We start from the raw sequence: 20,160 nt of genomic DNA, 5'->3' as shown, positions 1-20,160 counted from the left end.
GCTGAAAGAGATTCTCCAAGTCAGTTCTTAGTGTAGAAAGGTAGCTAAGATCCGGGAAATCCTTAATTCGAGTTAAGATCACATGAAACACTGTATGAATACTATATTCATTACTTAAAGGACACTAGAGTGATAAATGTGTGTAATACAAGGCAGAATACCATTGAAATATCGAAAGAAACAGGTTCGGCAGCTTTGGAAAGCCTTATACTTCACAGAAATGTAGTACTACACTCTATAGCACAGTTGAGAGACAATGTTCCCGAGCTGCCTCAGTTCCTAACATTGTGTAGGAAGTTGTTTGATAAAGTGGGCAAAGCTTATACTTGGACCAGAAGGCAGAATGCAGGAAACTACATGAAAACATGAACAGTTCAGAGAAAATGACTTTAAACCTATGAGAACTCGTTTAGAAAAGCTGAAGGAGATTCTCCAAGTCAGTTCTTAGTGTAGAAAAGGTAGCTAAATCCGGGAAATCCTTAATTCGAGTTAAGATAACATGAAAGACTGTATGAATTCTATATTCTTTACTTAAAGGAGACTGGAGTGGTAAATGTGTGTTATACAAGGCAGAATACCATTGAAAGGGAGAAAGAAACACGTTCGGCAGCTTTGGAAAGCCTTACACTTCACTGAAATGTAGTACTACACTCTATAACACAATTTAGAATAAATGTTCCCGAGCTGCCTCAGTTCATAACAGTGTGTAGGAAGTTGTTTGATAAAGTGGGCAAAGCTTATACTTGGACCAGAAGGACAATATAGGAAAGTACATGAAAACATGAATAGTTCAGAGAAAATGACTGTAAACAGATGAGAACTCGTTTAGAACAGCTGAAAGAGATTCTCCAAGTCAGTTCTAAGTGTTGAAAATGTAGCTAAGACCAGGAAATCCTTAATTCGAGTTAAGATCACATGAAACACTGTATGAATCTTATTTTCTTTACCTAAAGGAGACTAGAGTGGTAAATGTGTGTTATACAAAGCAGAATACTATTAAAATAGAGAAAGAAACACGTTCGGCAGCTTTGGAATGCCTTACACTTTACTGCAATGTAGTACTACACTCTATAACACAATTGAGAGACAATGTTCCTGAGCTGCCTCAGTTCATAACAGTATGTAGGAAGTTGTTTGATAAAGTGGGCAAAGCTTATACTTGGCCCAGAAGGCAGAATATAGGAAACTACATGAAAACATGAATAGTTCAGAGAAAATGACTGTAAACAGATGAGAACTCGTTTAGAACAGCTGAAATAGATTCTCCAAGTCAGTTCTTAGTGTAGAAAAGGTAGCTAAGATCTTGGAAATCCTTAATTCGAGTTAAGATCACATGAAACATTGTTTGAATTCTATATTCTTTATTTAAAGGAGACTGGAGTGGTAAATGTGTGTTAAACAAGGCAGCATAACATTGAAATAGAGAAAGAAACACGTTCGGCAGCTTTGGAAAGCCTTACACTTCACTGAAATGTAGTACTACACTCTATAACACAGTTTAGAGTAAATGTTCCCAAGCTGCCTCAGTTCATTACAGTGTGTAGGAAGTTGTTTGATAAAGTGGGCAAAGCTTATACTTGGATCAGAAGGAGAATATAGGAAAGTACATGAAAACATGAATAGTTCAGAGAAAATGACTGTAAACAGATGAGAACTCGTTTAGAACAGCTAAAGAGATTGTCCAAGTCAGTTCTTAGTGTTGAAAAGGTAGCTAAGATCCAGGAAATCCTTAATTCGAGTTAAGATCACATGAAACACTGTATGAATCTTATATTCTTTACCTAAAGGAGACGAGACTGGTAAATGTGTGTTATACAAAGCAGAATGCCATTGAAATAAAGAAAGAAACACGTTCGGCAGCTTTGGAAAGCCTTACACTTCACTGAAATGTAGTACTACACTCTATAACACAGTTTAGAGTAAATGTTCCCGAGCTGCCTCAGTTCATTACAGTGTGTAGGAAGTTGTTTGATAAAGTGGGCAAAGCTTATACTTGGATCAGAAGGAGAATATAGGAAAGTACATGAAAACATGAATAGTTCAGAGAAAATGACTGTAAACAGATGAGAACTCGTTTAGAACAGCTGAAAGAGATTGTCCAAGTCAGTTCTTAGTGTTGAAAAGGTAGCTAAGATCCAGGAAATCCTTAATTCGAGTTAAGATCACATGAAACACTGTATGAATCTTATATTCTTTACCTAAAGGAGACTAGACTGGTAAATGTGTGTTATACAAAGCAGAATACCATTGAAATAAAGAAAGAAACACGTTCGGCAGCTTTGGAAAGCCTTACACTTCAATGAAATGTAGTACTACACTCTATAACATAATTGAGAGACAATGTTCCCGAGCTGCCTCTGTTCATAACAGTGTGTAGGAAGTTGTTTGTATATGTGGGCAAAGCTTATACATGGAATAGAAGGCAGAATATAGGAAACTACATGAAAACATGAATAATTCAGAGAAAATGACTGTAAACAAATGAGAACTCGTTTAGAACAGCTGAAGGAGGTTCTCCAAATCAGTTCTTAGTGTAGAAAAGGTAGCTAAGATGCAGGAAATCCTTAATTCCTGTTAAGATCACATGAAACAATGTATGAATCCTATAATCTTTACTTTAAGGATACTAGAGTGGTAAATGTGTGTTATACAAGGCAGAATACCATTGAAATAGAGAAAGAAACATGTTTGGCAGCTTTGGAAAGCCTTACACTTCCCTGAAATGTAGTACTACACTCTATAACACAGTTGAGAGACAATGTTCCCGTGATGCCTCAGTTCATAACACTGTGTAGGGATTTGTTTGATAAAGTGGGCAAAGCTTATACTGGGAAAGGAAAGCAGAATGTAGGAAACTACATGAAAACATGAATAATTCAGAGAAAATTACTGTAAACAGATGGGAACTCATTTAGAACAGCTGACGGCAATTCTCCAAGATCTGGGAAATCCTTAATTAGAGTTAAGATCACATGAAACAATGTATGAATCCTATAATCTTTACTTAAAGGAGACTAGAGTGGTAAATTTGTGTTATGCAAGGCAGAATACCATTGAAATAGAGAAAGAAACAAGTTTGGCAGCTTTGCAAAGCCTTACACTTCACTGAAATGTAGTACTACACTCTTTAACACAGTTGAGAGACAATATTCACGTGATGCCTCAGTTCATAACAGTGTGTAGGAAGTTGTTTGATAAAGTGGGCAAAGCTTATACTTGGCCCAGAAGGCAGAATATAGGACAGTACATGAAAACATGAATAGTTCAGAGAAAATGACTGTAAACAGATGAGAACTCGTTTAGAATAGATGAAAGAGATTCTCCAAGTCAGTTCTTAGTGTAGAAAAGGTAGCTAACATCCGGGAAATCCTTACTTCTAGTTAAGATCACATGAAACACTGTATGAATCCTACATTCTATACTTAAAGGAGACTAGAGTGGTAAATGTGTGTTATAAAAAGCAGAATACCATTGAAGTAGAGAGAGAAATAGGTTTTGCAGCTTTGGAAAGCTTTACACTTCACTGAAATGTAGTACTACACTCTATAACATAATTGAGAGACAATGTTCCCGAGCTGCCTCTGTTCATAACAGTGTGTAGGAAGTTGTTTGTATATGTGGGCAAAGCTTATACATGGACCAGAAGGCAGAATAAAGGAAACTACATGAAAACATGAAGAATTCAGTGACAATGACTGTAAACAGATGACAACTTCTTCAGTACAGCTGAAAGAGATTCTCCAAGTCAGTTCTTAGTGTAGAAAAGGTAGCTGAGATCCGGGAAATCCTTAATTCGAGTTAAGATCACAGGAAACACTGTATGAATCCTATATTCTTTACTTAAAGAAGACTAGAGTGGTAAATGTGTGTTATTCAAGGCAGAATACCATTGAAATAGAGAAAGAAACACGTTCGGCAGCTTTGGAAAGCCTTACACTTCACTGAAATGTAGTACTGCACTCTATAACACAGTTGAGAGACAATGTTCCCGAGCTGCCTCAGTTCATAACAGTGTGCAGGAAGTTGTTTGATAAAGTGGGCAAAGCTTATACTGGGAAAGGAAGGCAGAATGTTGGAAAATACATGAAAACATGACTAATGCAGAGAAAATTACTGTAAACAGAGGAGAACTCGTTTAGAACAGCTGAAGGCAATTCTCCAAGTCAGTTCTTATTGTAGAAAAGGTACCTAAGATCCGGGAAATCCTTAATTCGAGTTAAGATCACATGAAACACTGTATGAATCCTATATTTTTACTTAAAGGAGACTACAGTGGTAAATGTGTTACACAAGGCAGAATACCATTGAAATAGAGAAAGAAACACGTTCTGCAGCTTTGGAAAGCCTTACACTTCACTGAAATGGAGTACTACACTCTATAACACAGTTGAGAGACAATGTTCCCGAGCTGCCTCAGTTCATAACAGTGTGTAGGAAGTTGTTTGTATATGTGGGCAAAGCTTATACATGGACTAGAAGGCAGAATATAGAAAACTACATGAAAACATGAATAATTCAGAGAAAATGACTGTAAACAGAAGAGAACTCGTTTAGAACAGCTGAAGGAGATTCTCCAAGTCAGTTCTTAGTGTAGAAAAGGTAGCTAAGATCCGGGATATCATTAATTTGAGTTAAGATGACGTGAAACACTGTATGAATCCTATATTATTTACCTAAAGGAGACTAGAGTGGTAAATGTTTGTTATACAAGGCAGAATACCATTGAAATAGAGAAAGAAACACGTTCTGCAGCTTTGGAAAGCCTTACACTTCACTGAAATGTGGTACTACACTCTATAACACAGTTGAAAGACAATGTTCCCGAGCTGCCTCAGTTCATAACAGTGTGTAGGAAGTTGTTTGATAAAGTGGGCAAAGTTATACTGGGACCAGAAGGCAGAAGGTAGGAAACTACATGAAAACATGAATAATTCAGAGATAATGACTGTAAACAGATGAGAACTCGTTCAGAACAGCTAAAGGAGATTCTCCAAGTCAGTTCTTAGTGTAGAAAAGGTAGCTAAGATCTGGGAAATCCTTAATTAGAGTTAAGATCACATGAAAGACTGTATGAATCCTTATTCTTTACTTAAAGGAGACTAGAGTGGTAAATGTGTGTTCTACAAAGCAGAATACCATTGTAATAGAGAAAGAAACAGGTTTGGCAGCTTTGGAAAACCTTACACTTCACTGAAATATAGTACTACACTCTATATCATAGTTGGGAGACAATGTTCCCGAGCTGCCTCTGTTCATAACAGTGTGTAGGAAGTTGTTTGATAAAGTGGGCAAAGTTATACATGGACCAGAAGGCAGAATGTAGGAAACTACATGAAAACATGAATAATTCAGAGATAATGACTGTAAACAGATGAGAACTCGTTCAGAACACCTAAAGGAGATTCTCCAGGTCAGTTCTTAGTGTAGAAAAGGTAGCTAAGATCCGGGAAATCCTTAATTAGAGTTAAGATCACATGAAAGACTGTATGAATTCTATATTCTTTACTTAAAGGAGACTAGAGAGTTTAATGTGTGTTATACAAGGCAGAATGCCATTAAAATAGAGAAAGAAACACGTTTGGCAGCTTTGGAAAGCCTTACACTTCACTGAAATGTAGTACTACACTCTATCACACAGTTGAGAGATAATATTCACGTGATGCCTCAGTTCATAACAGTTTGTAGGAAGTTGTTTGACAAAGTGGGCAAAGCTTATCCTGGGAAAGGAAGACAGAATGTAGGAAACTACATGAAAACACGACTAATGCAGAGAAAATTACTGTAAACAGATGAGAATTCGTTTAGAACAGCTGAAGGAGATACTCCAAGTCAGTTCTTATTGTAGAAAAGTTACCTAAGATCCGGGAAATCCTTAATTCGAGTTAAGATCACATGAAACACTGTATGAATCCTATATTCTTTACCTAAAGGACACTAGAGTGGTAAATGTTTGTTATACAAGGAAGAATACCATTGAAATAGAGAAAGAAACACGTTCGGCAGCTTTGGAAAGCCTTACACTTCACTGAAATGTAGTACTACACTCCATAACACAGTTGAGAGACAATGTTACGGAGCTGCCTCAGTTCATAACAGTGTGTAGGAAGTTGTTTGATAAAGTGGGCAAAGCATATACTTGGCCCAGAAGGCAGAATATAGGAAACTGCATGAAAACATGAACAGTTCAGAGAAAATGACTTTAAACCTATGAGAACTCGTTTAGAAAAGCTGAAGGAGATTCTCCAAGTCAGTTCTTAGTGTAGAAAAGGTAGCTAAGATCCGGGAAATCCTTAATTCGAGTTAAGATCACATGAAAGACTGTATGAATCCTACATTCTTTACTTAAAGGAGACTAGAGTGGTAAATGTGTGTTATACAAGGCAGAATTCCATTGAAATAGAGAAAGAAACATGTTTGGCAGCTTTAGAAAGCCTTACACTTCACTGAAATATAGTACTACACTCTATAACACAGTTGAGAGTCAATGTTCCCGTGATGCCTCAGTTCATAACAGTGTGTAGGAAGTTGTTTGATAAAGTGGGCAAAGCTTATACTGGGAAAGGAAGGCAGAATGTAGGAAACTACATGAAAACATGACTAATGCAGAGAAAATGACTGTAAACAGATGAGAACTCGTTCAGAACAGCTGAAAGAGATTCTCCAAGTCAGTTCTTAGAGTAAAAAAGGTAGCTAAGATCTGGGAAATCCTTAATTCGAGTTAAGATCACATGAAACACTGTATGAATCCTATATTCTTTACTTAAAGGGGACTAGAGTTGTAAATGTGTGTTATACAAGGCAGAATACCATTGAAATAGAGAAAGAAACACGTTTGGCAGCTTTGGAAAGCCTTACACTTCACTGAAATGGAGTACTACACTCTATAACACAGTTGAGAGACAATGTTCCCGAGCTGTCTCAGTTCATAACAGTGTGTCGGAAGTTGTTTGATAAAGTGGGCAAAACTTATACTGGGAAAGGAAGGCAGAATGTAGGAAACTACATGAAAACATGACTAATGCTGAGAAAATTACTGTAAACAGATGAGAACTCGTTTAGAACAGCTGAAGGAGATTCTCCAATTCAGTTCTTAGTGTAGAAAAGGTAGCTAAGATCCGGGAAATCCTTAATTCGATTTAAGATCACATGAAACACTGTATGAATCCTATATTCTTTACTTAAAGGAGACTAGAGTGGTAAATGTGTGTTCTACAAAGCAGAATACCATTGTAATAGAGAAAGAAACAGGTTTGGCAGCTTTGGAAAACCTTACACTTCACTGAAATATAGTACTACACTCTATATCATAGTTGGGAGACAATGTTCCCGAGCTGCCTCTGTTCATAACAGTGTGTAGGAAGTTGTTTGTATATGTGGGCAAAGCTTATACATGGACCAGAAGGCACAATGCAGGAAACTACATGAAAACATGAATAATTCGGAGAAAATGACAGTAAAAAGATGAGAACTCGTTCAGAACAGCTGAAGGAGGTTCTCCAAGTCAGTTCTTAGTGTAGAAAAGCTAGCTAAGATCCGGGATATCCTTAATTCGAGTTAAGATAACATGAAAAACTGTATGAATCCTATATTCTTTACCTAAAGGACACTAGAGTGGTAAATGTTTGTTATACAAGGAAGAATACCATTGAAATAGAGAAAGAAACACGTTCGGCAGCTTTGGAAAGCCTTACACTTCACTGAAATGTAGTACTACACTCCATAACACAGTTGAGAGACAATGTTCCCGAGCTGCCTCAGTTCATAACAGTGCGTAGGAAGTTGTTTGATAAAGTGGGCAAAGCATATACTTGGCCCAGAAGGCAGAATATAGGAAACTGCATGAAAACATGAACAGTTCAGAGAAAATGACTTTAAACCTATGAGAACTCGTTTAGAAAAGCTGAAGGAGATTCTCCAAGTCAGTTCTTAGTGTAGAAAAGGTAGCTAAATCCGGGAAATCCTTAATTCGAGTTAAGATAACATGAAAGACTGTATGAATTCTATATTCTTTACTTAAAGGAGACTAGAGTGGTAATTGTGTGCTATACAAGGCAGAATACCATTGAAATAGAGAAAGAAACACGTTCGGCAGCTTTGGAAAGCCTTACACTTCACTGAAATATAGTACTACACTCTATAACACAGTTGAAAGACAATGTTCCCGTGATGCCTCAGTTCATAACAGTGTGTAGGAAGTTGTTTGATAAAGTGGGCAAAGTTATACATGGACCAGAAGGCAGAATGTAGGAAACTACATGAAAACATGAATAATTCAGAGATAATGACTGTAAACAGATGAGAACTCGTTCAGAACACCTAAAGGAGATTCTCCAGGTCAGTTCTTAGTGTAGAAAAGGTAGCTAAGATCCGGGAAATCCTTAATTAGAGTTAAGATCACATGAAAGACTGTATGAATTCTATATTCTTTACTTAAAGGAGACTAGAGAGTTTAATGTGTGTTATACAAGGGAGAATGCCATTAAAATAGAGAAAGAAACATGTTTGGCAGCTTTGGAAAGCCTTACACTTCACTGAAATGTAGTACTACACTCTATCACACAGTTGAGAGATAATATTCACGTGATGCCTCAGTTCATAACAGTTTGTAGGAAGTTGTTTGACAAAGTGGGCAAAGCTTATCCTGGGAAAGGAAGACAGAATGTAGGAAACTACATGAAAACACGACTAATGCAGACAAAATTACTGTAAACAGATGAGAATTCGTTTAGAACAGCTGAAGGAGATTCTCCAAGTCAGTTCTTATTGTAGAAAAGGTACCTAAGATCCGGGAAATCCTTAATTCGAGTTAAGATCACATGAAACACTGTATGAATCCTATATTTTTACTTAATGGAGACTACAGTGGTAAATGTGTTATACAAGGCAGAATACCATTGAAATAGAGAAAGAAACACGTTCTGCAGCTTTGGAAAGCCTTACACTTCACTGAAATGGAGTACTACACTCTATAACACAGTTGAGAGACAATGTTCCCGAGCTGCCTCAGTTCATAACAGTGTGTCGGAAGTTGTTTGATAAAGTGGGCAAAGCTTATACTGGGAAAGGAAGGCAGGATGTAGGAAACTACATGAAAACATGACTAATGCAGAGAAAATGACTGTAAACAGATGAGAACTCGTTCAGAACAGCTGAAAGAGATTCTCCAAGTCAGTTCTTAGTGTAAAAAAGGTAGCTACGATCTGGGAAATCCTTAATTCGAGTTAAGATCACATGAAACACTGTATGAATCCTATATTCTTTACTTAAAGGGGACTAGAGTGGTAAATGTGTGTTATACAAGGCAGAATACCATTGAAATAGAGAAAGAAACACGTTTTGCAGCTTTGGAAAGCCTTACACTTCACTGAAATGGAGTACTACACTCTATAACACAGTTGAGAGACAATGTTCCCGAGCTGCCTCAGTTCATAACAGTGTGTCGGAAGTTGTTTGATAAAGTGGGCAAAACTTATACTGGGAAAGGAAGGCAGAATATAGGAAACTACTTAAAAACATGACTAATGCTGAGAAAATTACTGTAAACAGATGAGAACTCGTTTAGAACAGCTGAAGGAGATTCTCCAATTCAGTTCTTAGTGTAGAAAAGGTAGCTAAGATCCGGGAAATCCTTAATTCGATTTAAGATCACATGAAACACTGTATGAATCCTATATTCTTTACTTAAAGGAGACTAGAGTGGTACATGTGTGTTCTACAAAGCAGAATACCATTGTAATAGAGAAAGAAACAGGTTTGGCAGCTTTGGAAAGCCTTACACGTCACTGAAATATAGTACTACACTCTATATCATAGTTGGGAGACAATGTTCCCGTGCTGCCTGTTCATAACAGTGTGTAGGAAGTTGTTTGTATATGTGGGCAAAGCTTATACATGGACCAGAAGGCACAATGCAGGAAACTACATGAAAACATGAATAATTCGGAGAAAATGACAGTAAACAGATGAGAACTCGTTCAGAACAGCTGAAGGAGGTTCTCCAAGTCAGTTCTTAGTGTAGAAAAGCTAGCTAAGATCCGGGATATCCTTAATTCGAGTTAAGATAACATGAAAAACTGTATGAATCCTATATTCTTTACCTAAAGGACACTACAGTGGTAAATGTTTGTTATACAAGGAAGAATACCATTGAAATAGAGAAAGAAACACGTTCGGCAGCTTTGGAAAGCCTTACACTTCACTGAAATGTAGTACTACACTCCATAACACAGTTGAGAGACAATGTTCCCGAGCTGCCTCAGTTCATAACAGTGTGTAGGAAGTTGTTTGATAAAGTGGGCAAAGCATATACTTGGCCCAGAAGGCAGAATATAGGAAACTGCATGAAAACATGAACAGTTCAGAGAAAATGACTTTAAACCTATGAGAACTCGTTTAGAAAAGCTGAAGGAGATTCTCCAAGTCAGTTCTTAGTGTAGAAAAGGTAGCTAAGATCCGGGAAATCCTTAATTCGAGTTAAGATCACATGAAAGACTGTATGAATCCTACATTCTTTACTTAAAGGGGACTAGAGTTGTAAATGTGTGTTATACAAGGCAGAATACCATTGAAATAGAGAAAGAAACACGTTTGGCAGCTTTGGAAAGCCTTACACTTCACTGAAATGGAGTACTACACTCTATAACACAGTTGAGAGACAATGTTCCCGAGCTGTCTCAGTTCATAACAGTGTGTCGGAAGTTGTTTGATAAAGTGGGCAAAACTTATACTGGGAAAGGAAGGCAGAATGTAGGAAACTACATGAAAACATGACTAATGCTGAGAAAATTACTGTAAACAGATGAGAACTCGTTTAGAACAGCTGAAGGAGATTCTCCAATTCAGTTCTTAGTGTAGAAAAGGTAGCTAAGATCCGGGAAATCCTTAATTCGATTTAAGATCACATGAAACACTGTATGAATCCTATATTCTTTACTTAAAGGAGACTAGAGTGGTAAATGTGTGTTCTACAAAGCAGAATACCATTGTAATAGAGAAAGAAACAGGTTTGGCAGCTTTGGAAAGCCTTACACTTCACTGAAATATAGTACTACACTCTATATCATAGTTGGGAGACAATGTTCCCGAGCTGCCTCTGTTCATAACAGTGTGTAGGAAGTTGTTTGTATATGTGGGCAAAGCTTATACATGGACCAGAAGGCACAATGCAGGAAACTACATGAAAACATGAATAATTCGGAGAAAATGACAGTAAAAAGATGAGAACTCGTTCAGAACAGCTGAAGGAGGTTCTCCAAGTCAGTTCTTAGTGTAGAAAAGCTAGCTAAGATCCGGGATATCCTTAATTCGAGTTAAGATAACATGAAAAACTGTATGAATCCTATATTCTTTACCTAAAGGACACTAGAGTGGTAAATGTTTGTTATACAAGGAAGAATACCATTGAAATAGAGAAAGAAACACGTTCGGCAGCTTTGGAAAGCCTTACACTTCACTGAAATGTAGTACTACACTCCATAACACAGTTGAGAGACAATGTTCCCGAGCTGCCTCAGTTCATAACAGTGTGTAGGAAGTTGTTTGATAAAGTGGGCAAAGCATATACTTGGCCCAGAAGGCAGAATATAGGAAACTGCATGAAAACATGAACAGTTCAGAGAAAATGACTTTAAACCTATGAGAACTCGTTTAGAAAAGCTGAAGGAGATTCTCCAAGTCAGTTCTTAGTGTAGAAAAGGTAGCTAAATCCGGGAAATCCTTAATTCGAGTTAAGATAACATGAAAGACTGTATGAATTCTATATTCTTTACTTAAAGGAGACTAGAGTGGTAATTGTGTGCTATACAAGGCAGAATACCATTGAAATAGAGAAAGAAACACGTTCGGCAGCTTTGGAAAGCCTTACACTTCACTGAAATGTAGTACTACACTCTATAACACAGTTGAAAGACAATGTTCCCGAGCTGCCTCAGTTCATAACAGTGTGTAGGAAGTTGTTTGATAAAGTGGGCAAAGTTATACATGGACCAGAAGGCAGAATGTAGGAAACTACATGAAAACATGAATAATTCAGAGATAATGACTGTAAACAGATGAGAACTCGTTCAGAACACCTAAAGGAGATTCTCCAGGTCAGTTCTTAGTGTAGAAAAGGTAGCTAAGATCCGGGAAATCCTTAATTAGAGTTAAGATCACATGAAAGACTGTATGAATTCTATATTCTTTACTTAAAGGAGACTAGAGAGTTTAATGTGTGTTATACAAGGCAGAATGCCATTAAAATAGAGAAAGAAACACGTTTGGCAGCTTTGGAAAGCCTTACACTTCACTGAAATGTAGTACTACACTCTATCACACAGTTGAGAGATAATATTCACGTGATGCCTCAGTTCATAACAGTTTGTAGGAAGTTGTTTGACAAAGTGGGCAAAGCTTATCCTGGGAAAGGAAGACAGAATGTAGGAAACTACATGAAAACACGACTAATGCAGACAAAATTACTGTAAACAGATGAGAATTCGTTTAGAACAGCTGAAGGAGATTCTCCAAGTCAGTTCTTATTGTAGAAAAGGTACCTAAGATCCGGGAAATCCTTAATTCGAGTTAAGATCACATGAAACACTGTATGAATCCTATATTTTTACTTAATGGAGACTACAGTGGTAAATGTGTTATACAAGGCAGAATACCATTGAAATAGAGAAAGAAACACGTTCTGCAGCTTTGGAAAGCCTTACACTTCACTGAAATGGAGTACTACACTCTATAACACAGTTGAGAGACAATGTTCCCGAGCTGCCTCAGTTCATAACAGTGTGTCGGAAGTTGTTTGATAAAGTGGGCAAAGCTTATACTGGGAAAGGAAGGCAGAATGTAGGAAACTACATGAAAACATGACTAATGCAGAGAAAATGACTGTAAACAGATGAGAATTCGTTCAGAACAGCTGAAAGAGATTCTCCAAGTCAGTTCTTAGTGTAAAAAAGGTAGCTACGATCTGGGAAATCCTTAATTCGAGTTAAGATCACATGAAACACTGTATGAATCCTATATTCTTTACTTAAAGGGGACTAGAGTGGTAAATGTGTGTTATACAAGGCAGAATACCATTGTAATAGAGAAAGAAACAGGTTTGGCAGCTTTGGAAAGCCTTACACGTCACTGAAATATAGTACTACACTCTATATCATAGTTGGGAGACAATGTTCCCGTGCTGCCTGTTCATAACAGTGTGTAGGAAGTTGTTTGTATATGTGGGCAAAGCTTATACATGGACCAGAAGGCACAATGCAGGAAACTACATGAAAACATGAATAATTCGGAGAAAATGACAGTAAACAGATGAGAACTCGTTCAGAACAGCTGAAGGAGGTTCTCCAAGTCAGTTCTTAGTGTAGAAAAGCTAGCTAAGATCCGGGATATCCTTAATTCGAGTTAAGATAACATGAAAAACTGTATGAATCCTATATTCTTTACCTAAAGGACACTACAGTGGTAAATGTTTGTTATACAAGGAAGAATACCATTGAAATAGAGAAAGAAACACGTTCGGCAGCTTTGGAAAGCCTTACACTTCACTGAAATGTAGTACTACACTCCATAACACAGTTGAGAGACAATGTTCCCGAGCTGCCTCAGTTCATAACAGTGTGTAGGAAGTTGTTTGATAAAGTGGGCAAAGCATATACTTGGCCCAGAAGGCAGAATATAGGAAACTGCATGAAAACATGAACAGTTCAGAGAAAATGACTTTAAACCTATGAGAACTCGTTTAGAAAAGCTGAAGGAGATTCTCCAAGTCAGTTCTTAGTGTAGAAAAGGTAGCTAAGATCCGGGAAATCCTTAATTCGAGTTAAGATCACATGAAAGACTGTATGAATCCTACATTCTTTACTTAAAGGAGACTAGAGTGGTAAATGTGTGTTATACAAGGCACAATACCATTGAAATAGAGAAAGAAACATGTTTGGCAGCTTTAGAAAGCCTTACACTTCACTGAAATATAGTACTACACTCTATAACACAGTTGAGAGTCAATGTTCCCGTGATGCCTCAGTTCATAACAGTGTGTAGGAAGTTGTTTGATAAAGTGGGCAAAGCTTATACTGGGAAAGGAAGGCAGAATGTAGGAAACTACATGAAAACATGACTAATGCAGAGAAAATGACTGTAAACAGATGAGAACTCGTTCAGAACAGCTGAAAGAGATTCTCCAAGTCAGTTCTTAGTGTAAAAAAGGTAGCTAAGATCTGGGAAATCCTTAATTCGAGTTAAGATCACATGAAACACTGTATGAATCCTATATTCTTTACTTAAAGGGGACTAGAGTGGTAAATGTGTGTTATACAAGGCAGAATACCATTGAAATAGAGAAAGAAACACGTTTTGCAGCTTTGGAAAGCCTTACACTTCACTGAAATGGAGTACTACACTCTATAACACAGTTGAGAGACAATGTTCCCAAGCTGCCTCAGTTCATAACAGTGTGTCAGAAGTTGTTTGATAAAGTGGGCAAAACTTATACTGGGAAAGGAAGGCAGAATGTAGGAAACTACATAAAAACATGACTAATGCTGAGAAAATTACTGTAAACAGATGAGAACTCGTTTAGAACAGCGGAAGGAGATTCTCCAATTAAGTTCTTAGTTTAGAAAAGGTAGCTAAGATCCGGAAAATCCTTAATTCGATTTAAGATCACATGAAACACTGTATGAATCCTATATTCTTTACTTAAAGGAGACTAGAGTGGTAAATGTGTGTTATACAAGGCAGAATACCATTGAAATAGAGAAAGAAACACGTTCGGCAGCTTTGGAAAGCCTTACACTTCACTGAAATGTAGTACTACACTCTATAACACAGTTGAGAGACAATGTTCCCAAGCTGCCTCAGTTCATAACAGTGTGTAGGAAGGTGTTTGATAAAGAGGGCAAAGCTTATACTTGGGCCAGAAGGCAGAATATAGGAAACTACATGAAAACATGAATAATTCGGAGAAAATGACAGTAAACAGATGAGAACTCGTTCAGAACAGCTGAAGGAGGTTCTCCAAGTCAGTTCTTAGTGTAGAAAAGCTAGCTAAGATCCGGGATATCCTTAATTCGAGTTAAGATAACATGAAAAACTGTATGAATCCTATATTCTTTATCTAAAGGACACTACAGTGGTAAATGTTTGTTATACAAGGAAGAATACCATTGAAATAGAGAAAGAAACAGGTTCGGCAGCTTTGGAAAGCCTTACACTTCACTGAAATGTAGTACTACACTCCATAACACAGTTGAGAGACAATGTTCCCGAGCTGCCTCAGTTCATAACAGTGTGTAGGAAGTTGTTTGATAAAGTGGGCAAAGCATATACTTGGCCCAGAAGGAAGAATATAGGAAACTGCATGAAAACATGAACAGTTCAGAGAAAATGACTTTAAACCTATGAGAACTCGTTTAGAAAAGCTGAAGGAGATTCTCCAAGTCAGTTCTTAGTGTAGAAAAGGTAGCTAAGATCCGGGAAATCCTTAATTCGAGTTAAGATCACATGAAAGACTGTATGAATCCTACATTCTTTACTTAAAGGAGACTAGAGTGGTAAATGTGTGTTATACAAGGCAGAATACCATTGAAATAGAGAAAGAAACATGTTTGGCAGCTTTAGAAAGCCTTACACTTCACTGAAATATAGTACTACACTCTATAACACAGTTGAGAGTCAATGTTCCCGTGATGCCTCAGTTCATAACAGTGTGTAGGAAGTTGTTTGATAAAGTGGGCAAAGCTTATACTGGGAAAGGAAGGCAGAATGTAGGAAACTACATGAAAACATGACTAATGCAGAGAAAATGACTGTAAACAGATGAGAACTCGTTCAGAACAGCTGAAAGAGATTCTCCAAGTCAGTTCTTAGAGTAAAAAAGGTAGCTAAGATCTGGGAAATCCTTAATTTGATTTAAGATCACATGAAACACTGTATGAATCCTATATTCTTTATTTAAAGGGGACTAGAGTTGTAAATGTGTGTTATACAAGGCAGAATACCATTGAAATAGAGAAAGAAACACGTTTGGCAGCTTTGGAAAGCCTTACACTTCACTGAAATGGAGTACTACACTCTATAACACAGTTGAGAGACAATGTTCCCGAGCTGTCTCAGTTCATAACAGTGTGTCGGAAGTTGTTTGATAAAGTGGGCAAAACTTATACTGGGAAAGGAAGGCAGAATGTAGGAAACTACATGAAAACATGACTAATGCTGAGAAAATTACTGTAAACAGATGAGAACTCGTTTAGAACAGCGGAAGGAGATTCTCCAATTCAGTTCTTAGTGTATAAAAGGTAGCTAAGATCCGGGAAATCCTTAATTCGATTTAAGATCACATGAAACACTGTATGAATCCTATATTCTTTACTTAAAGGAGACTAGAGTGGTAAATGTGTGTTCTACAAAGCAGAATACCATTGTAATAGAGAAAGAAACAGGTTTGGCAGCTTTGGAAAGCCTTACACTTCACTGAAATATAGTACTACACTCTATATCATAGTTGGGAGACAATGTTCCCGTGCTGCCTGTTCATAACAGTGTGTAGGAAGTTGTTTGTATATGTGGGCAAAGCTTATACATGGACCAGAAGGCAGAATGCAGGAAACTACATGAAAACATGAATAATTCGGAGAAAATGACAGTAAACAGATGAGAACTCGTTCAGAACAGCTGAAGGAGGTTCTCCAAGTCAGTTCTTAGTGTAGAAAAGCTAGCTAAGATCCGGGATATCCTTAATTCGAGTTAAGATAACATGAAAAACTGTATGAATCCTATATTCTTTACCTAAAGGACACTACAGTGGTAAACGTTTGTTATACAAGGAAGAATACCATTGAAATAGAGAAAGAAACACGTTCGGCAGCTTTGGAAAACCTTACACTTCACTGAAATGTAGTACTACACTCCATAACACAGTTTAGAGACAATGTTCCCGAGCTGCCTCAGTTCATAACAGTGTGTAGGAAGTTGTTTGATAAAGTGGGCAAAGCATACACTTGGCCCAGAAGGCAGAGTATAGGAAACTGCATGAAAACATGAACAGTTCAGAGAAAATGACTTTAAACCTATGAGAACTCGTTTAGAAAAGCTGAAGGAGATTCTCCAAGTCAGTTCTTAGTGTAGAAAAGGTAGCTAAATCCGGGAAATCCTTAATTCGAGTTAAGATCATATGAAAGACTGTATGAATTCTATATTCTTTACTTAAAGGAGACTAGAGTGGTAAATGTGTGTTATACAAGGCAGAATACCATTGAAATAGAGAAAGAAACATGTTTGGCAGCTTTAGAAAGCCTTACACTTCACTGAAATATAGTACTACACTCTATAACACAGTTGAGAGTCAATGTTCCCGTGATGCCTCAGTTCATAACAGTGTGTAGGAAGTTGTTTGATAAAGTGGGCAAAGCTTATACTGGGAAAGGAAGGCAGAATGTAGGAAACTACATGAAAACATGACTAATGCAGAGAAAATGACTGTAAACAGATGAGAACTCGTTCAGAACAGCTGAAAGAGATTCTCCAAGTCAGTTCTTAGAGTAAAAAAGGTAGCTAAGATATGGGAAATCCTTAATTCGAGTTAAGATCACATGAAACACTGTATGAATCCTATATTCTTTATTTAAAGGGGACTAGAGTTGTAAATGTGTGTTATACAAGGCAGAATACCATTGAAATAGAGAAAGAAACACGTTTGGCAGCTTTGGAAAGCCTTACACTTCACTGAAATGGAGTACTACACTCTATAACAAAGTTGAGAGACAATGTTCCCGAGCTGTCTCAGTTCATAACAGTGTGTCGTAAGTTGTTTGATAAAGTGGGCAAAACTTATACTGGGAAAGGAAGGCAGAATGTAGGAAACTACATGAAAACATGACTAATGCTGAGAAAATTACTGTAAACAGATGAGAACTCGTTTAGAACAGCGGAAGGAGATTCTCCAATTCAGTTCTTAGTGTAGAAAAGGTAGCTAAGATCCGGGAAATCCTTAATTCGATTTAAGATCACATGAAACACTGTATGAATCCTATATTCTTTACTTAAAGGAGACTAGAGTGGTAAATGTGTGTTCTACAAAGCAGAATACCATTGTAATAGAGAAAGAAACAGGTTTGGCAGCTTTGGAAAGCCTTACACTTCACTGAAATATAGTACTACACTCTATATCATAGTTGGGAGACAATGTTCCCGTGCTGCCTGTTCATAACAGTGTGTAGGAAGTTGTTTGTATATGTGGGCAAAGCTTATACATGGACCAGAAGGCAGAATGCAGGAAACTACATGAAAACATGAATAATTCGGAGAAAATGACAGTAAACAGATGAGAACTCGTTCAGAACAGCTGAAGGAGGTTCTCCAAGTCAGTTCTTAGTGTAGAAAAGCTAGCTAAGATCCGGGATATCCTTAATTCGAGTTAAGATAACATGAAAAACTGTATGAATCCTATATTCTTTACCTAAAGGACACTACAGTGGTAAACGTTTGTTATACAAGGAAGAATACCATTGAAATAGAGAAAGAAACACGTTCGGCAGCTTTGGAAAACCTTACACTTCACTGAAATGTAGTACTACACTCCATAACACAGTTTAGAGACAATGTTCCCGAGCTGCCTCAGTTCATAACAGTGTGTAGGAAGTTGTTTGATAAAGTGGGCAAAGCATACACTTGGCCCAGAAGGCAGAGTATAGGAAACTGCATGAAAACATGAACAGTTCAGAGAAAATGACTTTAAACCTATGAGAACTCGTTTAGAAAAGCTGAAGGAGATTCTCCAAGTCAGTTCTTAGTGTAGAAAAGGTAGCTAAATCCGGGAAATCCTTAATTCGAGTTAAGATCATATGAAAGACTGTATGAATTCTATATTCTTTACTTAAAGGAGACTAGAGTGGTTAATGTGTGTTATACAAGGCAGAATACCATTGAAAAAGAGAAAGAAACACGTTCTGCAGCTTTGGAAAGCCTTACACTTCACTGAAAAGGAGTACTACACTCTATAACACAGTTGAGAGACAATGTTCCCGAGCTGCCTCAGTTCATAACAGTGTGTAGGAAGGTGTTTGATAAAGTGGGCAAAGCTTATACTGGGAAAGGAAGGCAGAATGTAGGAAACTACATGAAAACATGACTAATGCAGAGAAAATTACTGTAAACAGATGAGAACTCGTTTAGAACAGCTGAAGGAAATTCTCCAAGTCAGTTCTTAGTGTAGAAAAGGTAGCTAAGATCCGGGAAATCGTTAATTCGATTTAAGATCACATGAAACACTGTATGAATCCTATATTCTTTACTTAAAGGAGACTAGAGTAGTAAATGTGTGTTCTACAAAGCAGAATACCATTGAAATAGAGAAAGAAACAGGTTTGGCAGCTTCGGAAAGCCTTACACTTGACTGAAATATAGTACTACACTCTATATCATAGTTGGGAGACAATGTTCTCGTGCTGCCTCTGTTCATAACTGTGTGTAGGAAGTTGTTTGTATATGTGGGCAAAGCTTATACATGGACCAGAAGGCAGAATGCAGGAAACTACATGAAAACATGAATAATTCAGAGAAAATGACTGTAAACAGATGAGAACTCGTGTAGAACAGCTGAAGGAGATTCTCCAAGTCAGTTCTTAGTGTAGAAAAGCTAGCTAAGATCCGGGATATCCTTAATTCGAGTTAAGATAACATGAAAAACTGTATGAATCCTATATTCTTTACCTAAAGGACACTAGAGGGGTAAATGTTTGTTATACAAGGAAGAATACCATTGAAATAGAGAAAGAAACACGTTCGGCAGCTTTGGAAAGCTTTACACTTCACTGAAATGTAGTACTACACTCCATAACACAGTTGAGAGACAATGTTCCCGAGCTGCCTCAGTTCATAACAGTGTGTAGGAAGTTGTTTGATAAAGTGGGCAAAGCTTATACTGGGAAAGGAAGGCAGAATGTTGGAAAATACATGAAAACATGACTAATGCAGAGAAAATTACTGTAAACAGATGAGAATTTGTTTAGAACAGCTGAAGGAGATTCTCCAAGTCAGTTCTTATTGTAGAAAAGGTACCTAAGATCCGGGAAATCCTTAATTCGAGTTAAGATCACATGAATGAATCCTATATTTTTACTTAATGGAGACTACAGTGGTAAATGTGTTATACAAGGCAGAATACCATTGAAA

The sequence above is a fragment of the Pipistrellus hanaki genome, assembly GCF_964339955.1.
Source record: "Pipistrellus hanaki genome assembly, chromosome: 16".
Lineage (NCBI taxonomy): Eukaryota > Metazoa > Chordata > Mammalia > Chiroptera > Vespertilionidae > Pipistrellus > Pipistrellus hanaki.
Note: the sequence above shows the minus strand (reverse complement) of the source record.